The 17,292-nt window shown below is 35.0% G+C and overlaps 1 protein-coding gene across 2 annotated transcripts in view; it reads left to right on the forward strand.

Annotated features, from left to right (window-relative positions):
- The first annotated feature begins 481 nt into the window (after positions 1–481).
- The window catches only part of LOC108611919 (uncharacterized), a 120,558-nt gene continuing 103,747 nt past the window's right edge, over positions 482–17,292 (forward strand). For both annotated transcript variants that reach the window (XM_089465979.1, XM_089465981.1), the window contains exons 1-2: positions 482–1,040; positions 1,198–1,405. The gene's annotated coding sequence lies outside the window, so the exon portion shown is untranslated. The remainder of the gene's footprint in view (positions 1,041–1,197; positions 1,406–17,292) is intronic.

The raw sequence follows: 17,292 nt of genomic DNA on the forward strand, positions 1-17,292 counted from the left end.
TCAGCTATATATGTATGTATATTTAAGCTTAGTTTTTTATACATTTACATATATGTTTTATATATCAACGTTGACCCACTATTCGCATAGAGAGACTATCCACACTGCACACACGGAAATTGTCTGCTCGAAAAATGTTGCATCAGTTCGATGCATTTGGCGATATGCAAACACGCATAAAAGTTATTAAGCTGCCGCCGGCCGTTGCACAAAAATTGCATCAGACAGGAGCCGTTGTTGCTGTTGTTGCTGTTGTAGCTCCAAAATGCCTCTCCTACTACTACTACTACGACTACTATTACAACTGCAAACATATATAGTAGTGTATGTGTGCACAGAGCAGAGCCCCCAGCTCTGCTAATGCCAATTTATGAAGCGGGCAGTGGGCAGCTAAGGCCGCAAGCTGTATTAAGCTGGCCACGGCGAGGACCCTCACCTGGGCCCAGGTAACAAAAAAGCCCATGCATAATTTGATATGCGGCCATTGCGTAAGCGACAGATGCCGCTACATTGCTACTGACTGCGACAGCGACGTCGACGTCGCGACGTCAGCGTTTGCCGGCGGCACCTGAAATTATGTTTGCTGCGACGCCGACGTCTGCGTGGGCGTTGAACGTCTAATCGGCGTCAATTTGTTGACAGCTTGTGCATGTCTGGGAGCATGGCCGGCGGTGGTTGGACAAATCTTCAGCGAAACCCACCTCATGACTTGGCTTAACTAACTTGTTGTCTTGGCCAAAACAACAATAGCAACAACAACAACAACAACAGCAACAACAATTATAAGTAGCTGCAATCGCACCTACAGTCGAGTCGAATGAGGCAACACAGTTGGCGCAGGCGCAGCTGGCCGAGTGCTAAAAAGTAACGAGAGAGAACGAATGAGAGTGAGAGCGAGAGCGAGAGAGAGCGCTCAGTAAAGGAATTTAGTTCATGGGAGCAAATGTTGCGGCTTTTTGTTGCTGTTGTTGTTCTTCTTCTTGATGCCACTTACCACTTGACCTGCAGTCGGCAATTGATGCACATGGCATGCCATAAATGTAAGCTAAGCTTTAACTTATTAAACCAAACAGACACGCACACTCACACTCACACACACGCACATGCACACACGTGTGCTATGGCACTCCTTAATTCTCAGTTGAACTAACCTTGACCTGGCCTACGTTAAGTGCTTTTTATATTAACTATTTGCAGCTGGCTTCCACTCAATGACATTTCATTTGGTTTAACCTCTAGTAAATGCTTTGAATTAGCAGCTCTAGTTGAGCTAATTAGCATTAGCCATCGTCATTATGGCCAGACTTGGTTGAACATCCCTTACACGTGGTGCAACAGCTCGAAAGCTTAACAAATATTGTACAAATTGCAAAGGACTTGAAATTACACTTGTTTATGAATACTGGTGAGTAGATGGAGTATATAATGAGTGTATAGTATATAGAGCTAGTAGTGTTTAAGCTTTGGAGTTTTGGGTATATGAGACATAGAAACAGCATGTGAATATAGAAAGCGTGAAGAGTCACAAAAATTGGATAATAGATTCGTCTAAGCCATGAGCAAGTATTGGCAAAAAAAAAAAAAATCTACATATTCAAAATATATAATATAAAATATATAAAAAATGAAAATTAAATAAAAATATTTTATAGTTGGACTAGTTAGATTTATGCTCAATTTAAAAGAGTCTATTGAGAAGTTTTCATAATTTTACTTTCAGAAAAATCGAAAATAGATATTATAAAATTTGTCTGAAAAGTAATTATAACTTAAGTTATAACAAAGAAAGTTGAATGTAACCAGCTAACTAGAAGTTTCAGCTCGATTTGCATTTTCACGCTAGGGCTTATAAATGAATATAGCTAACAAAGAAAAAGTATAGCTATAAGCAAAAGTATAGCTATTGGCCAAAAGAAACTTTTCGGTGCGCTACTAGAACTATCGATATTATTTTCAGTTTGATGCTAGAAGCAGGATTAAACAGATATGACTTACAGGTATAGGTTGAGTTAAGGAAAGTTTTGAGTAAGCTGCCAGAACCAGCAACGCTTAAATCTTAAGATTAAAGAAATATGAATGATAGAAATATTTCTACCTATTAAAATATTAAATATATAACAATAAAACATAAAATATAAGATAATAAATGGATATATAAAGATAATAAATAAATAAATAGCTATAATTTCTGAGCGATATACGCATAAATTGTCAACTTTTGAGATGAATTTTGATGGTTTTCAATTAGATTGATCCATGGCTGGATTGAGCATTAATGATTGATTAACGACGTTGTTATCAGCGAGTCGCAATTTCAGATTTTTGCGTATTTTCGTTTACTTTATGCACTTATAATTTTCGGCAATTTTGTTGTCATTTCTTGTTGCTGTTGTTGCTTAACTGATGCAAAGTTCGAACTGGTGCAAAGTTTTTAATGAGCAGCGACGACAGTGGACGTCAGCAGAGCAGTCAACGGCGCTGTCCACGCCAACTGCGCTGCTGCTCTGCTTGTTAACAAGTTGCGAATAAAAGTCTCGCTTAAATTGTTGCTAAGATGCAAAGCAAGCGGATAAGAACATTTCGCAAACTGGAAAATACGCAAAATCCAAACTGCGAAACGCTGCGAAAATGGACAAAAAGCTAAAGCTAAAAAAAAAAAATAAATAAAATAAATAAAATAAAACAAAAACAAAATTGGCAAACAGAAACGCTTGAAAGTTTTTGGCGCATTGTTTTCACTGTTAAATTTTCCATGTAATTGTGCCTTGCGCTGATACCAGGTTGAGTTCCTCTGACCTTGTGCGCCCCAGCATCGATTCCTTGAATATTCATCTCAGACACTGTGGAGTGGGAATAAGCTTTATATACACAAGTTTATTGAAGTTTTCTGTTTGCCAGCTATATTTAGATTTATACATTTTCTCTTATTTTCTATTAGTTTTTTTAGTCTTATGAAAAGCAATCATAGTCTTATGGCTTACAGTGGATTGAGGTGTGACAGCAATAATGTTAAGTATACGCAGCAAGGGATTGTAGAGGTGAGTAGGAGGATAAGCTAAATATGATTAACTAGGAGGTACTCTGAGCTTTTGCGTGGAGCTGCTGATTCGAGTCGGCAATGCTGAAGTATCAGAGAAAAAAAATTATAGATCTCAAATCCTTGTCTTATGCGGTTAACATTGTTATAAAATTGTAGTCCCTATTAAAAATATATATCAATGAGATCCTATGACATCTGGCATGCCTCCATCAGAGTATTACAAACTGTTGGTCAAACTTATAATAATAATATAAATGGAAGTTACATTTTCAAGAGATATGTACACCCCTTAGTACATATCAATATGACCCATTATAAATTCACAAATTGAGCAATAAATATATTTTTGGGATATATACCCAAAATATATAATTTTTCCAATTTCTCAATTCCTATCAAATATTTATTTCCATGAAACATTTATAGTTGAAAGTCTTTTACGGACATCCTCTCACTATTAAATGTAAACAAATTCACTTTCCAAACATCACAAGACTTGTTATCTCTGCGGAGGATTTCATAAAATTTCCGAACTTGCTTTGCCTAGAAAAGTTTTGCTATTGAATTCATAGAAAAACAGTTCTAATCAGCTTAAAAGTTTCGGTAATGGGAAATGCTTTAGAAGTTCACAGTATATCTGTAATTTATATATTTGCCTCATTAAATATTAATCGAGTGCTATAAATGCAGATAATGTTACCAAATTAGTCTAGCATAAATTAAGCAAAGATATACGAGTATATCGTATACTACAGATATACGGGGGAGTCGACGTATAAGCAATAAAAAAAAAAAAAAATTATTTTTACGTATTCAAATATATAAAAATGTGTGATAATTAACAAAAATTTCGAATTAATTTATTTTGTTTCTGTATGGCTGTGTTTTGCCGTGAAATGCTGAATAAACGCGCTACGTGAATCTCACTTGTCGGTATTATGGCTTGGCTTTCTTCAACGTCTCTGAATCCATATATGTATTACTTTCATATATATATATATATATGTACATATATATATATATACACTTTTCATAACACGCATTTTCCATTTTCTCCTAGCCAAACATAACTTGTCTTCCTGCTTCATTTATAGCCAGAGATATTTGCATTGCCGAATCTCTCGAATATGCAAGAAAATCTTGCTCAAGCCTTGATGAGTTTATAAGAACCGCACTTAAAGCAACAAATGCAGATATCTGGGTGCGTGAGTGTGTGTGACTGAGAGTGTATGTGTGTGTTATATGTGCCCGTGTGTTTGTATCTGTGTATAAAGCAGCTGCAGCGCATGCATTGCATTTGTGTTGCATTGCACATTCCCAGTGGCCTTTGCTCGCTGCTACACACACACACACACATGCACATTGACACACCCACACATACACGGATACCCAGGCGTCCTTTACAGTTGTCACGACTTCCTTTTATAGACAAATATTGCGCTGGCATGTGCCTGGCGGCCAAACAGAACACGCTTGTGACTGTATCTGTGCCTCTCTCTGTGTGTGTTTGTGTGTGTCGTATATAAGTTGTTTATTTTATTTTGTTTTTTTTTTTTTTGTGTGTGTTTTTGAATGCCACTCGTTCCCTTTGGGCCTTCTGGGCGCATTTCGCCCTGCGGCTCTCTTTACACAGCATGGAAATGTCGCGGCTTTGCTTCTTTTGCTTTTTGTTGTATTTGTGCTGCCATTGGATGTTGTCTGCGCCGATGCTGCTGCTGCTGCTGCTGTTGCTGCTGTTGCTGCTGTTGTTATATTTCATGCCAGTGGTCAGTTACGGGTCTGGTCCATGGGCTATTGGCGTTCGGTTATATTGAAAAATTTGAATGCTAGTAAAAACTTTTAATTGTCGCTGGTCAACGACGTCGACGTCGACGTCGACGCTGACGCTGGCAGTACGCGCCACAGTTGTAAATGTTGCTGTTGCCATTGTTGTTGGGCCGGGACATTTAAATGCCGCCGTTGCCTGTTATTGTTAACAATATTTTTCAATGCAATTTTCCCTTGATTAAAATATGCAATGCAATGTTTTCCGGCTCTGCTTGCCCACGCCTCCAACTTCTATCTCACAATTCTCTCTCTCATTCTCTCTCGTATTCTCTTAAATTATGTGCAAAAGTATAATTCTTACGCTTTATAAAATTGCTCGAAAGCGGCTTAAAAAGTTGCCAATTTTATTTAATCAGTCGCCACGAACTGACAGCTGCCCTCCGCTTGATGGCATTCGTATTATATATATATATATATATATGTTTATTTTTATTTTTTTTATTTCGAAATGAAAATCCTTAAGCTGGAATGGGGTCAGCTATGAATTGCTGCTGTGTCATGCGTGTCAAAACTCTCCATGATTGTGCCTGTCGATAAATCGTGTTAAATTTGTTTTGCTTTCACATTGATTGCTTAAACAAGATACCAAACTTCAATCCAGTTGGCTACAACTATTTCATGTTTACCTGATTGGAAGTGATAAGCTATATTATAAGCTGAACTATTGCTTAAGCTGAAATTATCTAGAATTTTGTGGGAATGAGCTTTAGAAATGGCACAGCCAAAGCTTAAATATGTATTTCATTGCCAAAGAAAACATTTTTCTTTAATAAAATATAAAAAAAAAAAAAAAACCTGAAAATGTTATATGAGGCTCCAGAATATTATTATATTTTAGTTGGCTGGCATATTCCAACTGGATTTGAATTGCAAATGCAAGTAGGTTTTTTATACATGTGTATATTTATATGAGTAAATTGCATAAGCAATAATAGATAGATTTTATAATTATAAAAAATTGTTTGCATATATTTTTGTTACTATGTTTTTGCCGAGCTGACAGAACTGAAGGGTTAAAATTCTACTGAGTTGATAAAAATAATTGTGCTTTATATTATTTTTTAATTTTTAGCATTTTATATAATTTTTTTTTTTACAGTCTACGTCAAATAATATTTACATATTTTGAATAATCCATTATTAAATTTTTATTACTTATCCTTTTTTCATTTTTTACAAATATATTTATTATTTTTTATTATATTTGAAATATTTGTTTTGCGAAAAAAAAATATATATTAAAAATTTTTTATGCTAACCCAGCATATCTAACAGTAATTTTTTAAGCTATTTTTTTTAATATATTTATATCTTATATATTTAGTTTCTTATTTTATTTTTAAAACTAATAAATATTTTTTTTTTATGACTTACGTTTTAATTATTTTTATTTTTGTTTGATTATGTATATTTATTATTTTTTTTTAGCACATTTTTATTTTATTGCTAAAATATTTATTTATTGTATTTATTACTACTCATATTAATATATAATAATTTATAAAATATAGAATAAAAATACATGTTAAAAATGTTAGTATTAATATATTTTTTTCTATCTTAAAGATGTAAAAACTTTTAGCTAGCTAAATCTTTTCATATCGTGCAGCTTCATGTCAGCTTAGTTGTTTTCATAGCAATCAGCTTTTGTCGCTCCCATTTCGATATGAAATTAACGTTTGTGTCCACAAAGGCAGCGACATGCCTATGGCAATGAATTATTTAGACTTTAATCCGAATGCTTTTTTGGCGCGGATCGATGGGCAACCCAGTGGGCACAGCAATGCCTTCAAGACGATGCCAGCCAACTGCAACAGCAGCAGCAGCAGCAGAAACAAAAACAACAAGAATTTCGGCCAAGTTTTCTAGCTGTGCTTAGGAAATGGCACAATAAACAGTGAACGCATATAAAAGGACATTCGAGTACATTTGTTCGGCGCGTTGCGGCGCTGCTGTTTGGGCGGTGGGCGTGGTTGAAGTTGAATTGCTGCATTGTTTGTTGCTGTTGTTGTTGCTTTCTGTTTCGTTGTTCTTGTTGTTGTTGTTGTTAAAAACAATGCCACAACGACGTCGCCATCGCCGTTTCCATCGTCGTCGGCGGCACCGAAAAATAGCTGCAACAAACTTTTGCAAAACTATACAATTGCATAAAATTGTAAAAAATTTATAGGGAATACATGCGCTCCGGGGATATACACTATATACATATACATATATACGTAGGCAACTGGAATGCGCCAGTGTCTGAAAACGAAAAAAAGATGAAGAAGAAAATTTAGCGCACTGTGCGGGGATTGAAAGTGAATAAAAAATAGAAAAGGACAGATATGATGCCACATAGCCGACTAAAGTAGAGTGCTGCAAAAACTTTATATAGAGTACCTGCTCCGATTGCTATCAGGCTTCACAGTTTATTGCGTCTGGCAGGGCATCATTTGGGAGAATAAAATAAAAGACAATTTGTATGTTAAACAGACTTATTTATTTATTTAAAATTATATATTTTTTTTAAATTACAAAAATAAAAAAATATATTTTTTAATAATATAGATAATATTTATAAAAATTGATTGTCCTTTTGTTTTTAGATTTTTCTTGTTTTTAAATGAAAAATGAATTTATATAATTCCAGTTTTCTTTTCATATTTTTTAAATATTTAATTACATTTTATTAATGTTTAATTATTCAGATGTATATTTTTATTTTTATCATTCATTAACGCACTTGATATACTACATATATTTATAAATGTGAATAAATATTCCCTTAAAAATAAATAAATCCAACAATAATTTAATACATATTTTCTTAACGGTCAATTTCTCGTAAATTTTTTAAATAATATTTGTTTATGTTTAAAAAATAGTTTTATATATATATATTTTTTTTTTTTTTTTTTAATTTTATAGCTTGAACGAATTATGAATTAAAAAGTATTCTAGACTTGTAGAATCTTAGTCATTTAGTTCCTTAGACTTATTTCTTTTATAGACGCACAGTCAATTCGCATTTTCTTTAAAGTACTCACAAAATAAACTTTATTTTTATTTTCATGTAAACATTTCAAGACATTTTGAAGGTTGTTCATCTCGAATTACCTCAATGTTCGTGACTACCTCGATTCGTAAACTTTTTGCCCTTTGTTTTTTCTTTTTCGGTTTTTGTTTTTTTTTTTTTTGTTTTTTTAGCTTGGTGTAGAGCACATGCGAAAAACTGCAAATGAACTTGGATGCCGACGGCTGCAACGGTTCACGTGCTAGTTTTATAGACCCCACCGCAAATACCCCCGAGCTCCAATTCCTGCTGCTGCTGCTGCTGCCACTTTCTGCTTCTGCTGCTCGCATTGCCCCAGCTTAGACTTAGCCACCGCATATTGTCGCTTAGCTGGCTAGCTTGGAGTGGGCACATTGCAGCTGAGAACCTCTGCTTTGCATGGCAGAACTCTGAAACGAAAAAAACAGAATAGAAGTACTATATATAACGCCTCGCACGTTAAGCCAATATTTTGTGGGCAGCCCCGAGGCTAACGCTGCTTAAAGTTATTCAAAGCTTTGCGGGGTTTTTTCATTTTATTTTTATTTCATTTCGGTTAGCGAGTTGTTGTTTTTTTTTTTTTTTTTGTATGCCATTGCTAAGTCCACTGTGGACAGTCAGCAAAAAACAATTAACCCACTCAATCTGAACTCCGGCCGGCCCACTCCAAACCACCAAGCACCCACGTATACCCTGCATATGCTTCTCCAGCAGCTTGGATGCAACCTTAGAGCTGACCGTTCAGTTGCTGCTGCCGCATTGACTGGCCACAGATTTTCTAGTTTTTATTCCACATTCCCCTGTGGGGCATAGTGAAGCTGGTGGTGCGATGGCGGCAACCCGCTTAGTCCGCGAGCACTTTACAAAGCGCTTTCGCTTTTAGACCGTTCCTACTTTTTTCAGGTTTATTTTTGGTTTTTTCAATGCACAATATGCGGGCGATTCGTGGTTCGCTTCAACTTGGCCCTTTTAGACTGTTAAACACCCAGTCATCCACCCACCCACACATACAGCGCTCGCCCACATGCAATACACGCACATAAATTGTGCACCGCTGACGTGGTGTCAACCATACGGCCGCTGCCAGCCACAGGGCCAGATACAAGAAAAGTGCAACTGCAGCCACCGGATGCACAGGCAGCTCCTCTTGACTGCTTCTGGTCTTTTGGTTAACTGCCAGTCAGCGGGCATCGCGGGGGTGGGGTAGCTGGGTTTACTATAATGACTTTGTCATAGAGTTGACAGTGTGGAGCGCAAAGCGCGTGTGTGCCGCAAGACAATATATAACATGTCCAAATTGTCTTTTAAAAACTAGTTTCAGCTCAACTTACAGCTTACTGATTGTAAGTATGAGTATAAGTATAAGTATAAGTATAAGTATAAGTATAAGTATAAGTATAAGTATAAGTATAAGTATAAGTATAAGTATAAGTATAAGTATAAGTATAAGTAAGTATAAGTATAAGTATAAGTATAAGTATAAGTATAAGTATAAGTATAAGTATAAGTATAAGTATAAGTATAAGTATAAGTCTAAGTATACGTATAAGTATAGTATAAGTAAAGTATAAGTATAAGTCTATAAGTATAAGTATCCGTATAAGTATAAGTATAAGTATAAGTATAAGTATAAGTATAAGTCTAAAGTATAAGTATAAGTCTAAGTATAAGTATAAGTATAAGTATAAGTATAAAGTATAAGTATAAGTATATAAGTATAAGTATAAGTATACGTATAAGTATAAGTATAAGTATAAGTATAAGTATAAGTATAAGTATAAGTATAAGTATAAGTATAAGTATAAGTATAAGTATAAGTATAAGTATAAGTATAAGTTAAGTATAAGTAGAAGTATAAGTATAAGTATAAGTATAAGTATAAGTATAAGTATAAGTATAAGTATAAGTATTAGTATACATCCAATGACATATTAATTTACTTGTAATATATTAATCATATAATATAAATATTTATAACGTTCGTGAGAAAATCTTATTAACCCACCTCGCATTTATTTCTCACTATTAAACATTCAATGTGAATACCTAAATTATAATTAATATAGTAATTAGATCGATGTAATTAATTTATTTCCAATGTTCAGCCCAGTTTGTAATTCATTTCAAGTATTTTGGTTGAGGGTTTAATGATATAATCTTAAGTTAAGTGCTTAACTTTGATTTTAATTTACCAAAATTTATTTCCACTTAATTATATGCATACAGTCAATCTAAATTCCCCCGTCCCCAGCTGCCGCTCGTAAGCTGCTTGTAACGGTTCTTCTATTTCCGTAATAGCCCATGCCTTTTGTTTAAAATTCATTGATTAATATCATGCCTCATTTGTGCTTGTGCTTCATTTGCCAGGCGTTTCTCTCTACACAGACACACGCACACATACATATACAAACCTGTATATATTAATTTTGTGTCTGTATCTGCTGGCGTATCCGTATCTGCATCTGTATCTGCATCTGCTGTCATTCTAATGAGCTTATATGCCATATTGTAAGTAATTTAAATTGAGCCCACTTGTACAGCACTTGTGCACAAAATGAACTCGAAATGCACTTGCCCTACCTGCCCCTTCCCAGCGCTTCTCAGTTGTGTAAGGGTTGCATGTGGCATGTAGCATGCAGCATACAGCATACAGCATGTGCCATGTGTGTATAAGCGTGTGTGTGTGTGTGTGTGGCGGCTGCTGCTGCTGCCGCCGTCTGCGCTCGTTCAACTAAATGAATAAACTTTTTCCGTGCATACTCTTTTGGCGGTAAATAGTGTTAAAGTTCACACATTTGATTTGTTTTTTCTTTTCTTTTGCTATTTTCTTTTTTCTATTTTCTATTTTTGCATTTGTTTGTTTTGTTGTTTTGCTATTTCTGGTTTTACATGCAGCTCCCCTGTTGCGTTCCACACTTGTCTGTTGACTGTTTTTTAGTATTCACAAATTTTTTGACAACATTTGTGTTCCTCTTTCGCAGAAATAGTTTTTCCATTACGCCATTCGGTTTGGGGGCCGGCTGGAGCGCGTCTGGCTGGGTGCTTGAGGGGCGTGGCACATTCATATATACATATATAAAGTAACCGAAACAACAAAAGTGTAAATTAGCTTTTGGCTGTTGTTGACGTTGTTGGTTTTTGGCTCTCAGCTCTGGCTGCGGATCTCAAGCTGCTCTCTCTCTCTCTCTCTCTCTCTCTCGCTCACCCACATGGCTGTTGCTGGAAAAAGTTTGTCATTTGGTTTTAATAAAAACACTTACACACTCGCACATGAACACTTGAATACACACGCACACACACTCGCACACTCGCACCCACACTTGCATTCACGCTCTTGCAGCACTTCATTTGCGCGCTACATGAAGAAAAGTTAACTGAAGAGCTTTTCGGTTCATAGGGCTGATGACGATGATGACGATGACGATGATGATGATGACGATGTTGATGGTGTTGCTGAGGAGCAGTGGGGTCAGGAGCAGCGCTGCGGGGTATCCCTGTTTATTTTTTGGCTGCTTCTGCTCTTGACACGCCAACCGAAAAGCGTCTCAAAGTTTATTTAGAAATTAAAATTTTTGGGCCCGCCAGGCTTAAAAGATGCATCACTGCATTCCGCTATGGCTTTAACTATGGCTATGGTTATGCCTGAAAGGCATCGCATCACAGGCAGGGCACAGCCAAGCCAAGCACTTCTACAGATTGCTTTCAGCAGCTTTCGAATTCCCATTTAACTGCTGCTGCTGCTGCTGCCATTTTCTCTAATTTCTTGAGCAATGTTTGCTAAAATACTTGAAACGAATTAATTGTTTTTTCTTATATATGTATGTATGTGTGTATCATATATATACACATATGATCATACATATTTCTTAATTAAAAATTATTCAATTTAAATTTCGTATTTTAGCTGTTTGTAATGGCATTAAGTGGAATAGCGTCGCAGTCTAAAATTTATGAATTGGAACCCAACATTGGTGAAACAAATATTATTTTAAATATTAATAATAGAAAAGAATAAAATAATCTTCAACTTCTTCATCGGCTTGAATCAGCTTTTAGAGCGCCTTTGCTACGCAAATGTAGAAGCCTCCCAAGCGAGTCAATAGCTACTACAGGCAAAGAAAAATATTCAGCTCGTTCAGTTTTGAGGTTCGGTATGCCAAATAAAATTGTTAGATGTGAAATCTGGGTTGAAAACTGGATGAGCTGAAGGATAATTATAAAAAAAGGCAGTCAAGTAATATGATATTTTTTCTATAACGAGTATAAAACGCTTACAGGCTTTCTATTAATGTTAGATAAACTAATCGATAATAGCTCAAGGAAGCAAATAAAAAGAAATAAATAAACAAAAAATAAATAGTAATAAAACATATCCTTATGAATCTTTATAGGCAAGCAATTTCTTACACAGAGTGAAATGACAAAGGGTCGGCAGGGCTTTGATATATTTTAATTGCAACTTCGATTTTAGACCCCGAAAAGAACTTGGAGAAATTCCTCAGATAATATATTAATACTGAAAAGAAGCGAATTAAAGTCATGGAATATATAAGTCAAATAAGTAAGGTCTACAAACTTTTTACCAGAGATAGCTATACAGATTGAGATTTCGACTTTCGAAAGGCCAAGTTAAACAAGGATCTGGATCTGGATCTGCTTGTGGCTTTACATGCTTATGGCCATTAGTCAGCTGTAATTGAAATTGCATAATCATAAGCTCACTCCGAGTCAAATTCGGACAGTTATGCTGTTAAACTGCCAATTAGTGAGACAGCATTTGCAAAGAGGGGCGTAACGAGATGAGGAGGCATTGAAGTGGACTTCACACACATACACACACACACACACACACGAGCACAAGCACAGGCAGCAAGAGCACAGACAAATCACGGCTGTAAATAGACAACCAAAAAGACGTCCGACGTTTTGGTCAGTTACAGTAACATCAATTGCCGGACAGACTCCCACAGAGACAGAGACAATTGGAGTGGGAGTAGGTGGGCGGGGTAGGGGGTACTGTGCATAGGCAGGCAGCACGCCGCAACAACAATAGACTAGGGACATGTTAGCCAGACACAAACAGATCCAGTTAAAGCACACACAAACAGCTCCACAAAACTGAAGTTCCAGCTGTAGAAATACGAGCTATGTATGTATATACCATGGCCGATGGCCGGCCACTGAGAGGAGTGCCAAATGAAGATTATTATCGTTTTGCTGCCAGGCAGAATTCACACTTTGATATACACTTGTATAAGGAGCACACACACACGCACACACACACACACACTCACAGCCATTGACTCGAACCGTATTCATTATAATTGGTGGGCGTGGCTGTGGTATATATACGTTTGTTTGTTTGGCCTGTTTATTGCGCTCTTAAAGGCCTATTCATGTCCGACATGCAGAGCAGCATGAAAACACTTGAGCTGCTGTCGCGCTGCACAAGCGCTAATTAAACAAAGTGCATTTCACATTTTTTTTCTTTTGTATAATTATTTTGTTTGTTATCATTTCTACTTCACATTTGAACTGGAAATTTGAACAATTGTTTTTGTCACTAGCAACAGGGAGCAGGCACGGATATCCTTTGTTAAGTTTGCTGCATTTATAAATGCGCTGTAGTCGTGGAACTAACGGGTGACTATCGATAAATTATTAAATTTGCATTTGATAATAAATATGTTTTTAATCGATTAAGGATTAATACCAATTACTATTTATTTTAAAGACAGCCATTTTCTATGTTCAGCATTAGAAGTGCATACTTATCGATAACCGATAAAAAGAGTATTGTTTTATTTTAATCTTTTTGATTTCCCATTTCAATATTGAATCCATCAACTTACAGAACTTAAACTCAACTCATCTACTAAGCCTACTTTTTAAACTAAGTATCTGATTGAAATTTTTTAAAAAGAGGAGCTTTAAGAGTTCGAACATATCGATAACCGATAGTACGATTATTGTTATTTTAAAAGGTTTACCATATAATAATCGTATCCATATATTAACAGAGTTAACTCAACTCATCTACTGAGTTTATATTTAAATTTAAGCGTCTGCGTGAAAGTTGTTAAGAGTACGAGCTTATCGATAACCGTTAGTACGACTATAGTTATTTATTAAGATTTGCCATTGCAAAAGTTAATCCACTTCCTAGCCGAGCTCGTCTACTAAGATCCTGTCTTTTAAATTATTTATTGAAAGTTGTTTAAAGAATGAAAATCGGCAGTATAATTTGCATAGAGGGCCCTCTGTCAATGCTCGGCAATATCTTAACCAAATGCAGAAATAGGCACATACCAACACACTCTCATACACACGCACACACACATACGAATGTATATAAAAACTTGTTAGATATTTCTATTTGCTCCGCTGGAGCATTGAGAGCTAATGTCTTTCAACTTTTCATTTGACCCAATATGCCGCACTCATGCCCTGTAATTCACAATTTGAGCATAGACGAATGCTTGGCCAGCTTGAACATGCAACATTTGCCAGAGGGGCACACACACACACACACATACACGCACGGATACAAAAGGCGACATAAAATAAAAACGTGTGCGGCACACATGTATGCATGTCTACCTTTCTCTCTCCCTCTCTCTCTCTCACCGCCTCTGTCGCCCTCTCGCACCCCCTCTCCCGTTGCTTGTATTAGTGCCTGGTCACATGATGCAGTCAAACCGACAATATGGAGTACATACTTGTGTAAAACAAGTTATTCCATTTTGAGGTTTCTGAATAATTAATGCCACTAAAAATGTTCACATCGTCCATTTGTTGTTGCCGTTAAATTGCATATATATTGCATTTATATTGCACACATGCATCGCATGCACCGCATTTGTGCAGCTAGTGATGCGAGCATTAGTGCACACACAATTCACGTTTCTGATATGAATTTGATTTTAATAAATAATCATGTGCTAAGTGCTGCGATTTAAAACCCTGCTTTTCCCTCCACAACACACTTTTTTGTCAAACTTAATTAAGATTAGTTAGTTTTAGGCCCGAATTTATTGAGTGCTTTGTGGCATTAGCTGGAAGCTCAATACTATCTATAAATCAAATCCTTCATGGTGCACACCGAGATTTTGGGATTAAAAGCGTATTGATGCACTCTGTGCTGATCTTGTAAAAGAAAAATTATACAAAAAATATGTAGAGTTAAAACAAAAATTAACAAAATATTACAGATATTCGCTATTTATATTTTTAATATTTTAAAAATATATTTACACTATGTAAAACGCTTTAATATATAAATAATTTTTAATTAATATAATTATTTTGGTAGTGTTTTATATTAAATGATAATAAGCAGCCAAAAACTATGTAAATATAGTATTTTTAAAATATTGATTTTTTTTTATATTTTATTATTATATTTTATTAGTTATTATATTTCATGAATCTCCTATGAATATTTATTATAAATCCTATCCTATTTTCTATTGTTTTATATATTTAATTAAAAAATTATTATTATAATTTTTTAATTAAATATCGAAAGGGAAATATTCCATTCATCGCAGTGTAAAAATTCGCTGTATTCCAAAGATTTATCTTAGTTGCCATCACTATTCTGTAGGTGTTCGGGATGTACACATACGTATATACACATTGAGGGCATCATGATGAGTATGCAATATATCATATAAATATATATACATATTTCTGTTTATATACATATGTATGTGGGTGTGTATATAATGCATACATATTATGCATTGTACTGCGTTTTACACAAGTGTCCTTTGTGTGCGACACTTCGTAGCTCTTGCTTTTTTCATTAAACAGAAATGCATTGCAGTTATATGGAAAGAATACTTTGCTTTTGATCAGCAGCCATAAGCAATGGTCGTTGGCATTGTAATAATTTCCAGCTCCTTGAGAACTTCAGGGAACCTGGGCCAATTCAATTTGGTGCTATCGACTATAGAGAGGCGGACAGGCAGGCAGGCAGGGAGTCAGTCAGTCAGCTACTTAAGTTTTATGAAGCGTCGATATGGCTGAGGCGAGTGACTATCCATAAATGGACACAAGAGGCTGGGGCAAATGGGCGCCAATGCAACTTAATCTCTGTGTCCTGCCATGACAAATCGTCCTTATCGTTTTACGAACGTCAACAACAACAACAGATAAAGAAGAAAATTAAGAAACAAGTGGCGTAGCCGGGAGTTGCGATTGTTCAGACCATGAGATATCCTGTAAAAAGGCGTGGGGAGAAAGGGAGAGTTTATATGCAAAATAAAAATTACTTATACTTAAAATAAATAAAAATAAAAAATAGAAAATTGAATATGTGTAAAATTAAGTATATATATATATATTAAACCTTATTTAACAAAACTCTTATAAACATATAAAAAATGAAAAAAAAAAATTAAATAAACTATTATTTTTTTATTCTATATTGCAAATATTTTTGTTTATATTATAAAAAAATAATTATATGACAATGTCTTGTGAAATAAATTTAAATAAAACATTTACAAAATATATTTGTATAACATTAATTACAGAATATATATTTTATTTAAATATATTAAGAAATTCATTATTTTTTATTGAAGTAATATTCTGATTCTAGTCTGAAACTTCCAATCGCGAAAGTTTCTTAAACTTCCAAGGAGTTTTTCGAGTGACTAAAAAAGAGTTTCGCTTGTGGAACTGTTAACTGTTTTTTTGTTTTCAGTCGCCTTTGCTCTGAATAAAGTCAGTTTAACATTTAATAACAGTTTATTAAACTTTGCAAGTATTTAGTTCTTTTGGTTGTTTCTTGCTCGTAAAAAACTTCCGGTAAATGCTTTAAACAATTCAAATACAAAATAGTCTTTAGCTACTATATATATAGATAGATGTTTTGTATATTATATATAAAAGAAATGATTATACGTATACAAAAGCTGTTTTATCTCATAGATTTATCCACATTTTTAATAGTTACCTGCCTTTTTTTTATAGGGTATACAAGACTGAAGCCAAAATGAAAGACTGAAAGCAAAGCAAAAAAAGAAAACAAACAAGTTATAAAAATATACAAAAAACCAGGAGAGCAATTCACACGCACAACAACAACAACAACAACAACGGCAACAATAACAAAATGCAGATAAAAGATGTTTGTTTGTTGTCTTTTGTTGTTGTCTTTTTATGACTTCAATTAACTGTGGCACAGGTTCAGGTCCAGCTAAGGGTCCAGCTTTAATACGTGTGTATGTGTGTGTGTGTGTGTGGGTGTGCTGATTGTGTACGTGTGTGTGTGCGGGTGTGAGTGTCTTGATTGTGTGTGCGTGTATATTGAAGATTTGCGTTCATAATTTTTTATCTCTGCTGGCTGCGTGAGCTCTAGTTGTTGTGCTTTCATTGTTGT

Source organism: Drosophila arizonae, chromosome 3 (genome assembly GCF_054131065.1).
Source record: "Drosophila arizonae isolate 15081-1271.41 chromosome 3, UAZ_ARI_1.0, whole genome shotgun sequence".
In the NCBI taxonomy this organism is placed as follows: Eukaryota; Metazoa; Arthropoda; class Insecta; order Diptera; family Drosophilidae; genus Drosophila; species Drosophila arizonae.